The sequence below is a fragment of the Pogoniulus pusillus genome, chromosome 29 (genome assembly GCF_015220805.1).
Source record: "Pogoniulus pusillus isolate bPogPus1 chromosome 29, bPogPus1.pri, whole genome shotgun sequence".
Taxonomy (NCBI): Eukaryota; Metazoa; Chordata; class Aves; order Piciformes; family Lybiidae; genus Pogoniulus; species Pogoniulus pusillus.
Window position 1 is genome coordinate 5,083,302 of NC_087292.1, and position 17,374 is coordinate 5,100,675.

General features: G+C 49.1%; 1 long non-coding RNA gene across 1 annotated transcript; it reads right to left on the bottom strand.

Moving 5' to 3' along the window:
- Positions 1-234: 234 nt before the first annotated feature.
- Positions 235-6,026, bottom strand: LOC135188168 (uncharacterized). Its single transcript, XR_010307584.1, has 3 exons — positions 5,983-6,026; positions 4,791-4,877; positions 235-1,683 (listed from the first exon to the last, which is right to left on the bottom strand). It is a non-coding gene; the product is annotated as an uncharacterized LOC135188168 (long non-coding RNA).
- Positions 6,027-17,374: the final 11,348 nt, after the last annotated feature.

The following is a 17,374-nucleotide window of genomic DNA, read 5'->3' on the forward strand; positions in this document are numbered from 1 at the left end:
TGCAGTCCCACCACTACTCCTAAGCTGCTGCCACTAAGCCATGTTACTAAGCACCACATCCATGAGCTAAGTACCTTCAGGGATGGGGACTCCACCACCTCCCTGGGCAGTCTGATCCAGTGCTTGATAACCCCTTCCTCCTAATATCCAACCTAAAACTCCTCTGGCACAAGGCGAGGGATTGTGCAAAATTCATAATCTGTATTCATTTTATACCCAGACAACAACTGTTAATAACTATGAAAACTGTTTATTAAGGGCAAAACTCACCAGAAAACTTATTCACAGGTTCAAAAAAAACCCCACACAGTTTGGAAATTTACACATGCAGGGAACAGGCAAAACTAGAGCACTTAATTCTTAAAGTGGCAAATAAATATTACACTGAAAGAGGCTTTGGAGCATTTACTCAAAGTATAAATCAGACAGTGCCCAAAGCACATGGAGCTCTGTCTTGTTGGCTGCTGAGACTTGATTCTTCCCAGGCTTCTGGGGAATGGAGGCAGACAATCTCAGATCTTGTCTCCTGGCTCCTCTGGACCATCTGTGTATCTCCAGGACTTCTAGTCTTGGCAGGAGACTGGGTGCAGGCAGGAAGTCTTGCCACGTGCAGTCTCAGCACCATGTCTGGCTGGCTATGCAGGCCCATCACATGCAGGCATTTAGAGCCTGTTTTTGGTAAGCTCTCCAGGTCAAGTCAGGATGTAAAACGAGGCAGCAGCCCCTGTGCTACCTGCTTATCCCTTTTATCAATATCCAGCCCAAGACTAGTAGAGCATTGGACATAGATTAGCTCATCAGAACAGTACTTTGCCAGGCTTCACCACATTAGATGAAGCCAGGGCTTTTGTCCTCCCCTCCCACGGTTGCCTCCCCCCAGCACAGAAGTTGGGGGGGCAGGGGAATATGTCTGGGCATGGATAAGCCCATGTTTGCTCTATCAAGCCTACTACCACACACAACCTGAAGACATTTCCTCTTGTTCTGTCATTTGTTGCACATGAGGCCAATCCCTACCTCACTTGAACCTCTTTTGGGGTGCTTGTAGAGGGCAATGAGGTCTCACCTCAGCATCCACTTCTGAAGACTAAATAGCCACAGTTCCCTCAGCTGTTCCTCATAAGACCCATATTCAAGGCCTTTCACCAGCTTTATTGCCCTTCTTTGGATCCACTCCATCACCTGAAAGTCCTCCTTGTAATAAGGGGCCCAAAACTGAACCCAGGACTGGAGGTGTGGCACAGGTTATAAATACAAAAGCCTGGGGGCTGCTTATTTGTTTCCTTTCATTCCTGCGATGCCAGTAGCTCAAAACATAAATGCAAGACTTTCTATACATAATCAAAGCCCAAAGTATTCAGAGTCCTTTATGCATTCAATCACTAGAAGATGGCAAAACCTGTATTTCAGCCAAAATATGATTTTTTGTCCCTTTAAGTGATGAAAGGAGCCCTTCTCAAGAAAAAAATTAATCCAATTCTCAGCCAAGTAATAGACTCAGAGGCTTTTCAGAAGAATAGGAGATCTGCTCAACTATTTTCTTGAAGGAGGGAAATGATGCCATTATAATATTTTACCCAGAACATGGGAAGAAAAACACCAACCCAACCCAAGAATGATGTCATTCTTCAGGGAGAAGACTGAGTATATTTTGTGCTCATGGCTGTCCATCTGTATTCCAAACTGCAAACAAAATCCAGAAGGAAGAGATGAAGGTAGTTGCTCATTGATCTCCCCCTGGTCCCACCATGCCAGGAGATGAGTTAGGTACAGTCCCAAAGCTGCATCATCTCATCATGATTCAACTTTACTCCCATCAATAAATCCATCAGCACAGATTACCACAGACAGTGACACACCAGCACAGCCTGAGGATGTGCTATGGCTCAGACTCAGCCCACGGTCAGAGCTGAGCATGTCTGTGCTCCTCAGCCCTGCCCAAGGCAGCAGGCATGGTCAGACACAAAGCAAAATCCCAGTAGGCAGAGATGCAACCCTTGAAGCTCAACTATCAGAGGATCCTTTTACTTCTATCACTTACAGAAAACTAACAAAATTAAGATCTGCACCTTCTTGCCTTTAGGCATGTGAATTATTCTGCAGTTGGAGCAACAGCCCCATGCCAAGACTGACCAGCCTATGTATTATTCACAAGAACCTTACAAAACTCTGCTCAGCCACTCATCCACCATGAATAATGTTGTTTGACAGGCAGGTTAAATGCTTCAGCTTTCTCCTCCTGCCCCCTGGCAGGGAAGGTGGGCACTCATGCACTGTACTGAGAGGCATTGCTGTGAGGATGCTTAATAGAGGTTTCCATGGGGTCCAACCCTGGGAGGCAAAGACAAAGTGAAAAGCCATGGACCCAAGAGAGAGAAAGAGCAGGAAATGCAGAGATGCAGACTTGACAGTCATGACATACAGTTCTTTGGGAGGTACCAATGGCATCCTGGCATCTACCAGGAAAAGTGTGCAGCAGGTCTAGGGAGGATTTTCTCCCCCTCTACTCTGCCCTGGTGAGACCACACCTGCAATTCTGTGTCCTGTATTTTGGGCTCCCCAGTTCAAGAGAGACAGGGACTTGATGGCAAGAGTCCAGCAGAGAGTCATGAAGATGAGTGGGGCACTTGAGACCTCCCCTGTGATTCTTTGAACACCGGTGGGAGACATGTGCTTACCCTCACATCACTGATGGAGAACTCAGAGTTCCTCAGTGTTCCCAGCCCAGGAGGGAAATAAGATGGAAACATGTGGAGCAGCTTGTGCTCCTGAGCTCAGGGTGAAGATCTCACTGGCTGAACATTCCTGGCAACTACTTTGTCTGTAAAGGCCTCAATGCAAAACTCTTCCCGAGACACAGGCTGCTGCAATGAAACTGCTAACTGTGAACAAGCAGGAGCATTGCAGAGCTCATCCTAACGCCAGTGATCCACTCTGAATCACACAGGCCCATCCCCTAGATCTATTGGCCCCATTAGCAGACTGCTGAGCATGGGAAATATGGAGAGCATGGTTTTTAAAGGGTTTTACACACCACCTTCATTGAGAACCCTTTGAGATGGAGTCTAAAGCAGATGGTGAAAAGGAAAAAAATATTCCTGTTAATTCTTTAGCAGTCCAAAAGAAGTAAATGAAAGAAATACTGAAACATGAAAGCCTCATTCAGTCACACTTCTGCTTTTCCAGCAGCCATCAAAGCCCCAATAAAGAGTTCTCAACACTGCTACACCCTGTACTAGAAGCTTGCTGCTAGTAAATGAGTTTGAAGACATGGGACTAGGAATATCCCACAAAATAAGTGCAGGATATTCCTCCTTCATTAGCTGTTGTTCAGTGGCCTGATGGAAAATCAAACCAACTGAAACAGCAAACAAACTTCACTGTATGCAGTGCCAAGTGCTGGATCTGCTTCTGTGGTCCTTCATATGTTTTCTACAGAGCAACGTCTTTCACTTAGAGTTTCTCATCCACTCTGTGCTAGTTTGAAGCTAGCTAGAGTGTTTTGGTGAGAACTAGATTATAGACTGTGAAAGGAAAACAAGGCTGATGTCTACTTGCCTCATAGGCTTGCTGAGAGGTATAAGAGCAAGAAACCAAATATAGATAAGGCATTCAGGCACAGCCTGGGCTTTGAGCTGCATTTATCTCTAGCCTCACTCTCTGTCTCTCTGATGAATCCACTTTGCTTCCTAACCCCCCCAGCTGACCCTCCATTCTTACTTGGGGCACAAGGTAAGGTAGAGGGGTGGGAGAAGGTGGAAGGGCAGTTGGGACCTCTCCTGGGGACTCAGGTTTCTGGGAGGGCTGATGTGTATCTGTATTACCTTTTAACTTGTATATTTCTGTCTATACTGTAAGTATCTGCTTGCATATTGTCCTCAGCTGTAAATAATAAGCTTCACTCAATTTCCAGAGCCAGCTGAGTCTAATCTAGGTGATTTCCTAGGTGGTAGGGGGTGGGTAACACCCAAACCATCACACACTCTGCAAACTCTTACTAGACATCTTGTCTACAGACAGAAGGGTAGGGGTCAGAAAAGGGCACCAAGGTGATCAGAGAGCTGGAGCACCTCTCCTGTGAGAAGGGTTTGTTTAGCCTGGAGAAGAGAAGGCTTCAGGAAGACCTTATATGAGTGTTTTGGTATCTGAAGGAGGCCTACAGGGAAGCTAGGAAGGGACTGTTTTTAAGGGCTTGTAGCACTAGGAAAAGGAGCAACAAATGAGGCAGATTTAGATTGGACATTAGGAAGAAATTCTTTACAATGAAGGTGACGTACACTGGAGCAGATTCCCCAGGCAGGTAGTGGAGGCCCATCCCTGGAAACATTTGAGATCAGGCTTGGTGGGGCTCTGATCAACAGCTGGAGATGTCCTTTCTTACTGCAGAGGGGCTGGAACAGGTGATCTCTAGAGGTCTTTTTGAGTCCAGTGCATTCTATGATTCTATGCTCATTAACATTCCCTATTTTATGGACAGGAAAACTGAGGCACATCCTCCACCAGAAGTGAGGACTACACCCTACATCTAATCCAGCCCTGATACTGATTTCCCTTGCTCAGTCTGCAGAAGAACCAACTCCTCAGGTGACCTGGTGTATCAAACCAGGTGCATCAAATCCTCCTCTCATGTACCAAACCATCAAGGTCTCCTGAGCTTCAACTGCGGCCACTGCTGCAGGAGCACCAGGACTTCTGGCATCTCAAGCTCCTTCTCACCCAGATGAGCCTGAGGAACAGGCCACAGGGCAACTCCACCCCCACAGCAGTGGGTTACACAAAATTCTACTTACCAGCTTATCCACGTGAAGCAAACAAAAGCCACTGCAGAACTCGTCAGACATTTGTGTGTGGGAGCTGCACAGAGCTCAGTGAAACTGCTGAAAGCAGACGAGGGAAAATGCAAATGTTTAACACTGAAAATGCCAAAGTTCACTTTTAAGGTCCCTGAGACAAACTCATCTAATATTAAGACATAATATTTGCTAAATGGAAGTCTCTGATGCAGCTTTTGCTCCTGACACTTCACAGCCCTGGTGCTCTCTGCCTCTTTTATTTCCTATTATTTTTTGGCCAGATGAGTAAAACCTACCAGAGCTTACAACTGCTTGTAGATCATCTGTGATTCTCCAAGTCCTGACACTTCTAATTTTACCTTCTCTCCAGTGCACTAAGGTGTGGGGAACGAGTTCAGCTCACACAGCAAGAGCTGCCATCAGCAGAGAGCTGTTTCATTAGTGTTTCTCCCATCAGGTTAGTGCTGGGATAAGCAGCCAGCTGCTTCAGTGAGTAAACATATGTGAGCCTACGTCACCTGGACAGTCTGCCCTGCTCACTTCCCAATCCAGCAGTTTGAATACAGAAGTTAACACAGTTCCAGCACTGTCCACCACCCAGGTGGTTCACCTCTGTAGCCCAGACTGAAACAACAGCTGCCAGCAGCATCCTGCAGTGGGGAGCTTCAGAAGCAGCAGTCTCTCATCTGACCACTCCTGGAGCTGCTGGTTCTGCGAGTGGAGCCAGCATGTTCTTAGCAAGGACTATAGAATTCCTCACCACTACGGGTCCAGAGCAGAGAGCTGCTACAGACTCCACACTTGCATCTTTAACTCTGCTGCAAAACAAGAGAGTTTTAGCCACTCTGACACACAAGAAAGTCAACTGACACAAAAGAGCACCAACAAGAGCTGAGACTTCTTCCATTTGCCTTGTTGGGGGTTCTCAAGCATTTCCTCCATGCGAATTTGATGCTTCTCAAAACATTTCACAAACTCATTCCTGGCATCTTTGCAGCTTTACAAGTGAGCTGGAAAAAAGAGCAACTGAACACAGAAGACCTCAGCCTAAGTCAAGTGGCACCACCAGCACCCGTGAGCAACGTTAGAGCAAGTATGGAGCCTAAGTTTGGATAGCCGGGGGGCCACCAGGCCCCCCGGCCTTTAGATCACCTCCACCACTCACCCGGTGTACACCCTGGGGACTCACCAGTGATGATGCGAGGAGGATCCCTCTGCCCAGATGGGCAAACTTGGAGCTTCTGCTCTCTCTGGGGCTGAATATAAAGGGGAATGGGCAGGGAGGGCAAAGTGGTCACACCTGGGGTGGGAGGAGACTTCAATAGAGCTCAGGTGCTCTGCATTTGGGGGAAAAAGGGCAAAATACTGCCTGGGGTGGTGGAAGGGCAAAACAGGCCCAAACATGTCCTGGCTTGTTTGGACATGTTTTCTGCTCTCCCTCCTTCTGCTGTAGAGAGAAGCAAGGGTGGGAAAGGAAGACAAAAGGCTCTGGTACCTCTGAGTCTCCTTTGGAACTTGTAAACAGGTGGTGATACTGTGTTTATGCACTGACAGAGTCAGAGCCTCAACCAGGCTGGAAGAGACCTCCAAGCTCATCCAGTCTAACCTAGCATCCAGCCCTAGCCAATCAACTAGACCATGGCACTAAGTGTCTCAAGCAGTCTTTTCTTGACACTTGTTTGTGTTCTGCCTTTAAAAGGTAGAGTAAGCCCTGACTTCACCTAATTTGGTTAAATTTGGCAAGCTGCCATTCTGAGTGGCTAATCTGTGTCCAAAGGGCTGTTAGGATGCTTTGATGTAAAGAGATGAGCTGGTAAAGACAACATGCTCTACTTTATTGTGCTCTGCCGTTGCTCTGCCTTAATGTGCTTCTGCCAGTGCTCAGTCTTACACCTTCTGCTTCTGCCCTTGCACCCTGCCACGCTCTGCTAAGCTATAAGCTAACTCTGCTATGTAATAGCCAGCCCTGATACTCTGGGTGTATATACCTGGAAACTGCCTTGTCTCAGTTTACCAGAAGGTTGGCATTGACTACCCTCACAAGATAGGCTCACCTAGCCAGCCTCTTCACATCATGCCAGGACTGCACACCTGCGAGCCCTCTGCCAAGAGAGAAAGCCCTAGAAGGGACACAGATTGTCCAAGAGGAACCAGGATCAGGTCAGAGGTCATCTCCTATCTTCCAGCACCCTGTTAAGAGTCTGGGAAGATCACAGTATCACAGTATCACAGTATCATCAGGGTTGGAAGAGACCTCACAGATCATCAAGTCCAACCCTTTAGCACAGAGCTCAAGGCCAGACCATGGCACCAAGTGCCACGTCCAGTCCTGCCTTGAACAGCTCCAGGGACGGCGACTCCACCACCTCCCCGGGCAGCCCATTCCAGTGTCCAATGACTCTCTCAGGGAAGAACTTTCTCCTCACCTCCAGCCTAAATCTCCCCTGGCACAGCCTGAGGCTGTGTCCTCTCATTCTGGTGCTGGCCACCTGAGAGAAGAGAGCAACCTCCTCCTGGCCACAACCACCCCTCAGGTAGTTGTAGACAGCAATAAGGTCACCCCTGAGCCTCCTCTTCTCCAGGCTAACCAATCCCAGCTCCCTCAGCCTCTCCTCGTAGGGCTGTGCTCAAGGCCTCTCCCCAGCCTCGTCGCCCTTCTCTGGACACGCTCAAGCATCTCAATGTCCCTCCTAAACTGGGGGGCCCAGAACTGAACACAGCACTCAAGGTGTGGTCTAACCAGTGCAGAGTACAGGGGCAGAATGACCTCCCTGCTCCTGCTGACCACACCACACATCAGAAGTCTCCATGGCTATCAAGACATCATCAGAACTCCCTGCAAGTGTTTGGGCACTGTCTGGAAACTGCAGTTGGTCCCAAGAATCTGGAGATGTTAGTATTTTGTGAGTAAGTACTTAACACCTCTCTAAGTGAATCCAAGAGCCTTCTGCCTTAGAAAGAAGCTTCTTAAGTCCCTCTAGTGAGCAAGTGGTATAATCAACCAGTTCTCTTCCCATTCTAATGGTTTAATGTGTGTTGTATTACTGCTAGTTATTTCCTAAGTGTTCTAGAGTCTGCTTTCCTATGTGTAACACTTCTCCTGAGCGTGGCAAAGAAGCTAGCACTATTAAGCTTGTGGCCAATAGTGAGACTCCTGAGTATCAAAATGGATAAACTATATTCATATATATTGGAAAAAACACCATCTCACATCCATTACCTCCTGCCACTACAGGTGGGAAAGCAGAGGTGGTGCTGAAAGGAGGGAGGTGGAAAGGAAAAGGATGGAGCTGGAGCTGGAGATTTAAAGAGGAAGATGGGGGGAAAGGAAGGAGATGGAAAGGAAGGAGATGGAGAGCTGGGAGCCTGTGGCTTGGATCAGGGCTCTCTGTGCTGGGTTAAGAACTGGCTGGAGGGCTGGGTCCACAGAGTGGTGGTGAATGGAGACACATCCAGCTGGTGGCCAGTCACTATTGGTGTTCCCCATGGATCAGTGCTGGGTCCAGGCCTGTTTAATATCTTCGCTGGTGATCTGGATGAGGGGATTGAGTCCTCCATCAGTGAGTTTGCAGAGGACACCAAGCTGGGAGCATGTGTCAATCTGTTAGAGGGTAGGAGGGCTCTGCAGAGGGACCTGGACGGGCTGGATAGATGCAATCCCATGCCATCAGTTTTAACAAGTCCAAGTGGCAGGTTCTGCACTTTGGCCACAACAACCCCATGCAGGACTACAGTCTGGGGACAGAGTAGCTGAGAGCAGCCAGGCAGAGAGGGGCCTGGGGTTCCTGGTGTGTAGTAGCTGAGCATGAGCCAGCAGTGTGCCCTGTTGGCCAAGGAGGCCAATGGCATCCTGGCCTGGATCAGGAATGGTGTGACCAGCAGGGGACAGGGAGTTTATTCTGCCCCTGTGCTCAACTCTGGTCAGGCCACCCCTTGAGTGCTGTGTCCAGTTCTGGGCCCCTCCATTTAAGAAAGATGCTGAGGTGCTTGAACATGTGCAGAGAAGGGCAGCAAGGCTGCTGAACAGGCTGGAGCACAGCCCTGTGAGGAGAGGCTTGTTGCGGAGGGCAGTAATAATTCGTGGCCGAGAAGAAAATTTATCAAAAATAGATATTTTTTATTTTTACAAACCCCGCCCCCACAACTATATATACAAAGATTAATTTCGTTTGATAAACAGGTTAAGTTGCATGAGAATTCTACGAGGATACCATTAATAATCTGACTATATATATTTGGAAGTCAGTTTTTGGAAAAGGACTCTGCTATTAATTAATAGCGGTTTCTTACTAAATTAAGCTAAGCCAAATAACTCACTCAGGCTGGCTCGTGCAGTCGGTCTTCCTCCTCCAGCGGCTACAGGAGTCGTTAAGGGTCGTTAAGGGTCGTTAGGCAGACAAAGGTGTGCCTAACACCAAGGCAAGTCCTTTGGTCTCTCTACAGTCCAGGCACAGGAGAGTGAGCGAACTCGTCCAGGCACAGGCAAAATCCAAAAGCGGGAACCCCAAAGGCGGGAAGACCCCCAATATTTATACCCTTCGCTAGACAAAGGGCAGAGTTACCACACTTTAGGCGCGAAAGCGCACGGCCAATCCCAGCCTGGCTCCAGCGCGGGAACTCACGGGGCAGTCGCCGCCCCCTTCTCGGCTGCAGGGCAGGCGAGGGGGGGGGAAACCAGGCGGCTTTTCCCCTTCCCCCCCGAAGTCCGGGCAGGAGAGGAATTTAGGGGTACAGGACTCCAGGACAAGGCTGAGGGAGCTGGGGGTGTGCAGCCTGCAGAAGAGGAGGCTCAGGGGAGATCTTACTACTCTGCAACTGCCTGGAAGGAGGTTATAGCCATGTAGAGTTGGTCTCTTCTCCCAGGCACCCAGTGACAGAACAAGGGGACAGAGTCTCAAGCTGTGCCAGGGCAGGTTTAGGCTGGTTGTTAGGAAGAAGTTCTTCACAGCAAGAGAGATTGGCATTGGAATGGGCTGCCCAGGGAGGTGGTGGAGTGCCCATCCCTGCAGGTGTTTAAAAGGAGAGTGGATGAGGCAGTTAGTGCCATGCTTTAGTTAATTAGAAGGTGTTAGGTGACAGGTTGGACTCAATGACCTCTAAGTTCCTTTCCAACCTGGTTAATTCTGTGATTCACACACTTGACTGAGGGACTACAGCTTGGGAAGATGAACTACAGAGACTGCACTTTGTCTCAGTCCATGATTAGTGACAGCAAGTGTGACTCAGGAGTCTGTGCTGACAAAGCCAAGGCTTGGCAGGTGCTTACTGCCAGCCACACACAGTGAGGCCCCTGTGCTCCTAGCCCCTTGCCAGTTCAAACACCACTCCTACCCCAGCATCACGCTCACAACCCCTCTCTTTTCAGAGTGAAACATCCCCTGGGCTGAGGCTTTCCTGCCCTGCTCCCAGCATGACGATATGCTGCTGGAGTAGAGACAGTGGGTGAAAAGCTGCTCTGTGGTCTTCTTGTCTCCTCCCAGCATTGCCTGAAAGCTGTGAGCTCTGGCAAAAGCACAGCTTAGTAAAGGTCACGATCTGAATGCAGATTATTCATGGGCATGAATTTATCTGATGAATTATTCTGAACATAGAATTCAGCTGGCTCTGCTGGGCACGGAGAGGATGTGCCTCCACAGCCACTCCATTCAATAAGGACACTCACTTGCTTGAAAGCATAATATTTTATTTGCCACAAATATGCTAATTCTTTAATTTTCACACACTGTGCTAACTAGAAACACAACCTGAGCAAGAGATGTTTCCTTGTAGCTGATTACCAGGTAGCATGTCACCACTGATAGCCTGGATTTTAGACCCTGGTTTGCTGCTTGAAGCTTTTACCTAATTTTGATCCCACAGTAATGGATTTGAAGTTGCTTGTAGGACAATCATCTGTCAGCCATGTCCTGGTGCTGCTCATTATTTGTGCCTACTGAGTAACTTTATTGGCAGGTTTGGCAGAAAATGTAGAATTTGCTCTAGTGTCTTCTAAACAAACACTAAGAGGCAACGAAGAATCAGCAATTTCAGTATCAGCTCCAACCTCCTGATGGCCCCTGCTGGATTCTGGTCTCCAGGTTACTGAATTCAGAGAATAAAAGCCAAAAGAGAGACCCCTTATCATTTAACACATCTTCTTTACCCCAATCTCCTGCTGGACCCTGCTGCTTTCTGGTCTCCAGGTTACTGGATTCAGACAATAAAAGCCAAAACAGAGACCTCTTATCATTTAACACATCATCTTCTATTAAGCTTTGCTGGTCCTGCTGTTAATACTGTGTAACTTCTCTTTTAAAAAGCCATTTTCTGGCACTGTGATCTCTGCTGAGCCTAAGCTCCCATGTGGAGGGACCACAGGCATCATTCTCAATATAAACCGGGAAGGTTAGAAACCATTTCTCCTGCCTGTTGCAGGTAGGTGTAGTCAGAGCTAATCTAATTAGCCTGGAATTATGGGAATTGTCTCCAAGGAGGATGGCACCAGGCCTCAGTCCAAGAGGACTAAGCTGCAATTCACCAAAGCAAGAAGGCTGAGAGCTACCAACCTGGGACCGCAGCATGTAATTGCTGTTCAGAGGTGCATTTGCACATGGTTAATTACCCTGACTTGAAGTGCTTTGCTCAGTGTGGTAAATGGCTGCCCATGGTAATGCTGGGCTTTGGGAGCCACCTCGAGAATCAGCAGCTCTGGGGAGTTATCTTTTGCTTGGCAAAGTCTACAACTATCTCCAGAGGCTTAGAGTCACAGGTGAGGTTTGTAATCCCTGTGACAAAAAGGGGAAGGGAACATTTAGCACTATCCAATTCCAAGCAGCATTTTGCTGTTACCCCTCAGTGCTTAGGGATTATGAATTGGTTTAGTGCTCAACATCAACACAGACAATCTGGGGAGAAGGAAGAACCAGAAAGACTATTTAAAAAACAAGCACAGGTCTTTCAACCTCCTGCATAGTTCAAGTGCATTGTTTGCTCAGGACAACTATTCAATTTAATTCTTATCTTATCCAAACTCCAAATCTCTTTTGTCATCAGTTATTTTCCAAGGTGCTGAACAAAAGAGCTCTGAACTTACATTTAAAAGACACAGAGACAACACAAGTGTTTCTGCTTCCCTCCCCAGAGATTAATCCAGCCAGACTCCTGCTGGGCTCCAGACCTTGGGGAAGTGCAGATCTGGAATGAGGCAGAATGAAATCCCAAAACCACAGAAATAATGACTATTATCTAAACACCACAAGCAATTTTGCAAGGCAGGTGAAAATCCAGGACTAATGAGATGCAGTTGTGTTGCACAAGGCTGAGAGCTCCCTTTAGGTCTCTATCAAAACTCCTAGAATCACAGAAGTGCTTTGGTTGGAAGAGACCTCCAAGATAGGGTCCAACTGTGGACCTAACACGCACTATGGCCATTAAACCATATCCAGATGTGCTCTGTCTACATGTTTTTTGACCACCTCCAGGGTGTGACTTTTGGCCACAACAACCCCAAACAGTGCTAAAGGCTGGGGACAGAGTGGCTGAGAGCAGCCAGGTAGAAAGGGACCTGGGGGTGCTGGTAGACAGCAGCTGAACATGAGTCAGAAGTGTGCCCAGGTGGGCAGGAGAGCCAATGGCATCCTGGTCTGAATCAGGAACAGTGTGGCCAGCAGGACAAGGGAGGTTCTTCTGCCCCTGTGCTCAGCACTGGTCAGGCCACACCTTAAGTGCTATGTTCAGTTCTGAGCTCCAAAATTCAAGAGAGATGTTGAGATACTGGAACCTGTCCAGAGAAGGGCAACGAAGCTGGTGAGAGGCCTGGAAGAGAAACCCTGTGAGGAGAGGCTGAGGGAGATGGGGGTGTGCAGCCTGCAGAAGAGGAGGCTCAGGGGTGACCTCATTGCTGCCTACAACTACCTGAAGGGAGGCTGTAGCCAGGTGGGGTTGGGCTCTTCTGCCAGGCAACCAGCAACAGAACAAGAAGACACAGTCTCAAGTTGTGCCAGGGAAGATGTGCCAGGCTGGATGCTAGGAGGAAGTTGTTGGCAGAGAGAGTGATTGGCATTGGAATGGGCTGCCCAGGGAGGTGGTGGAGTCACCATCCCTGGAGGTGTTCAAGCAAAGCCTGGATGAGGCACTTAGAGCCATGGTCTGGTTGATTGGCCAGGGCTGGGTGCTAGGTTGGACTGGAGGATCTTGGAGGTCTCTTCCAATGTGTTTGATTCTATCTTTCTCCAAGCTCCCTATGGATATTATGGAAAGCTTCAGTACAATGAACTTCCCTCGCTGGAAAGAGAAAGGCCTGGAGCTTTTGGTTCTATATGTTATTTTGTATGTATTCACTCATCTCCTCCCTGGTCCAAAGATAAAATGGGCCCAGTGGACTTCAACAAGTAAACAAGACAATCATAGCCTATTACACCTTTATTGTCCCTAAACCTACTTGCCCTAACCACTCCCATAGTGAAGTCCCTCGAAATACAGGAGACATTGAGCCAAGATGCCAGGGTTGTGGAGTGAGAGACCCTGGTGTGTCCTAGACCTTTGTGGGCACAAACACACACCTCCAGCTTTTCTCATGAACCTTGGAGGGGTTGTGCACGGGAAGCACAAGCCTGGCACATTCTGAATGCTCTGGGACTTGGAACGAAACAACTACTGCCATGGAGGGAAGTCCAAAAGCACTGACAGATTTAATTCTCAGCAGGACACGTTCTGCTATGGAGAGTACTTGTGGGAAATAAAAGATCAAGCTGAAAAGATGAAACTACTTCTGACAACATCTTTATCCAAGCAGCAGAAAAATTGGCTGCTCAGCAATGAGCTTCGCTGGCTGCTTTCTTTGTGAGAGCTGGGCAGCCTGCACCCTGGGCATCACAGGATGTCAGGGGTTGGAAGGGACCCCAAGAGATCATCAAATCCAAACCCCCCCTGCCAGAGCAGGACCACACAATCTAGCTCAGGTCATAGAGGAACACATCCAGACAGGTTTTCAAAGTCTCCAGAGATGGAAACTCTCTGGGCAGCCTGTTCCAGTGCCCTGGGACCCTTACAGTAAAGAAGTCCCCCCTTGTGTTGAGGTAGAACCTCCTGTGCTGCAGCTTACACCCATTGCTTCTTATCCTATCCCAGGGAGCAGTGAGCAGAGCCTGTCCCTCTCCTCCTGACCCCCAGCCCTCAGACATTTATAAACATTGATTAAATCTCCTCTCAGTCTTCCCTTCTCCAGACTAAGCAGCCCCAGGTCCCTCAGCTTCTCCTTGTAAGGGAATTCCACCACAAACACTCTGAGCAAGGCACAAGTCAGGGAGCCTTCAGCACTGAGCACTGCTGTCTTTGCTTTCATGTAAGGATAAAGAAGGAGGAAGGAAACAAATAGGAAGGAATGGAAGAGCAGAATGAGACAACAGCATGGGTGAGAGGAAACAGTTTACACTTACTTGAGAGGCTTTTCCAAATCATCTCTTGTGCAGCTGGAACAGCAGAAGAGGCTTGTTTGACTGTATTAGACACAGAGAGGCACACAGACATCTAAAGTTGTTTGCAGCCATCTCTTTCATCCTGAGCTGTGGGATTGTTCCGACCAGCCACATCTGCACTGATTTGTTTTCCTGCTTACTGCTGAACAGACAAAGCAGCGACAAAACTCAGCTTATTATGACCAGCTGAAAGGGGAAGCTGCTCTAATTCCATGGAAACTTCACTTGCAACAGATTACACGAGCTGAGCTTCATGGCTTTTTGTGCAGCATGCTGAAGTCAGGAAGAAAATGTGAAACAGTGTCCCTGAGATTCATTTGTGCCATTGTTCTGTGCTAACTTGAGGGGGAGATGCTGATGCTTCAGCTGGAAAGCTCTGGCCACCAGAGCTCTGGAGAAGTGAAAAGCAGAGCTGCCCTCCCTCAGGATCCCTATGCAAAGCCCCAGCATTCCACCACGGGCTTTGTTAGCTTGAGTGTCCCTTTGGAGCTCATTAGCTGCCATGCTTTGGGTGGGGATAAAACAACACTCAGAAGCCTTGTGAGACCTACTAACTGCACTCTGCTCCTGTGGTTTGGCCTGGTTCAGAGCCTGCATCTGCACAAACATTTGTTGCTTGTCCCCAGCCCCTTGTGCAAACCAGGTGTGCCTCACAGCAGTGTCAGTCCCTGCTGCTGCTGCTGCTGCTCAGCGTTCGGAGCTCTTTCCCACTCAGGTGGCTATTAACTATCTGCTCTGAACCTATGGGGAAACTGAAAGCAGCCAGTTGAGGAGAAAATAACTCAGAGGAAGAAATCTTCCTTCCCAGTGTAGCTGCATTGGAGTGACATGTTAAATTTACACCCACAAAACCACAGAATAATTACCCAGGCCTTCTGTTTGTGCAGTAATTACAATGAAATGGTTTAAGAAGGAGGAAGAGAGCCTTGCAAAGCAGCCAGGTTGGTTTCCTAGTCACCTCCTCCATCTTAAATGTCTCTTTCCTCTGTAGCAAAGGAGAACTTCCAGCTCATGACTTGTCCTGGATGTGACCCTGGAGATCTAGCTTCAGGTCTGTGGGATGCTGATGCTCAGGACAGGCTGAGCAGGAGCCACCATGGAGACCTACCTCTAGGTGTGTGGAATGCTGATGCTCAGGACAGGCTGAGGAGGAGCCACCATGGAGACCTAGCTTCAGGTCTGTGGGATGCTGGTGCTCCAGACAGGCCCAGGAGGAGCCTCTGTGGAGACCTAGCTTCAGGTCTGTGGGATGCTGGTGCTCAGGACAGGCTGAGCAGGAGCCCCCATGGAGACCTAGCTTCAGGTCTGCGGGATGCTGATGCTCAGGAGAAGCCCCCATGGAGACCTAGCTTCAGGTCTGTGGGATGCTAGTGCTCCAGACAGGCCCAGGAGGAGCCCCCATGGAGACCTAGCTTCAGGTCTGTGGGATGCTAGTGCTCAGGAGGAGCCCCCATGGAGACCTAGCTTCAGGTCTGTGGGATGCTGGTGCTCCAGACAGGCCCAGGAGGAGCCTCTGTGGAGACCTAGCTTCAGGTCTGTGGGATGCTGATGCTCAGGACAGTCTAAGAAGGAGTCTCCATACCTCATACCCCATCCTCCACATCAGAACCATATCTGTGGGTGTCACTACACTGACAGCAAAGATGCTATCAGCAGGATTGTGAGCATCTCTTTGTGGCTGTCTCCAGAATATTTAATGTGTTCTTCAGATCCACCAGAAGAAGCCCTCATTAGCTTTCCAGTCCTTCTGCCTACACAAGAGAAAACTCCTTGGTTCCCCAAATCAGTGGACAACTGCTGTGTAGGTTCAGCTGGGACCAAGCTCAGTGGCTGCACCCACGGAGGTGTGACTGTCCCCTGCTGTCCTCGGTAGCAGATGAGGAGCTTCAAAGCCTGAGGGTGACCAGGCGGGGGCTGCTACCGTGCTTCACTTCAAACACCACAACAAGCTCCCAGCTTGAGGCATTAACATTTAATTAGCAGGGACAGCTGGATGCGGGCGAGGGTCTGACTCTGAGGATCTGGAGAGAAACTACTCCACTCAGCAACAAGCTGTCCAGCACCGAGGAGCTGGACTCAGGCCAGCTATTATTTATATGTCTTAAGATCTCACACTCGCTTTACCCATCTTGGCTGGCCAAGAAACCACACCAAAGCTTGCAGCCTGTGGTACATACTCTCGAGGAGGTTCTGGCCCCTCAGTTTAGGGGACCTACTTAGCCATCATCATGCTTTTTGGGAGGGAGCCGAGTCCTGCCCCAGGGGTGAGCCACATTTTAGAGGTCACACATGGCAGTGGGGACAGGAGGACACAGGCATCTGTGCACCCCCCAACCCCAGCTAAGGGCTGGCTGCCACTTCTGGTACCCACCAGCATCCTCCAGCAAGCAGGCAGGTGACAGATTTTATCTTTCCTAGTGGAAATGAAATTCAATCTCACAGAAATAATTGTGTTTGTTTTCCCTACAGGATCCAATCAGGCATAGCCTGCTATTGCAAAAGCCAAATACTCATCACGTTTGCTTCTCCTCTCGTTGTCAGTGCCATAGGTTGCAGTTTTTCCTTCTGGATGGGTGGCACTAACTTCAGTGCTTGGACATGAGCTGTATTTCAGCTTTCAGTGAACCAGACCAAAACTGAGGGGAACAGATACCTTCACACATATAAGTAGTCATTCTTAAACAGCGGTTTTTGTTGCCAGGAAAGACCCTTGAGCAGCTCTGAAACTCAGTTTGCAAGACGAGCTCAAGCTTTCACCTTACCCCCAGCCAAACTGCAGCTGTCCGAAGTGCTGCTGCTCACGAATCCTCTCCAGGACGAAGCAGTAGAGTGGTGAAATACAACAGCACAGCAGGAGCAGGCTGGTCCCCGCGGCTCGGCAGCCAGCCTGCCGGCAGCCTCACCCTCGGCATTTGGGCACCCAGGGGTGAGCACATCTCAGCCTGCTCCGCGTATGGGAGGCGTTCGGCGCGCTGAGGAGCGGGACCTGCCGTGCGTGGGGCTTTGTCTCCCTCTGGTGGCTGCTTTTGGGAAGTACAGGACAGAGACAGCTCTGAGAACCTCAGACGCAAGCTGGGCTTAGCGTTGCCCGCGCTAGGCTCAGCCTGCAGAAGCAAGACAATGACA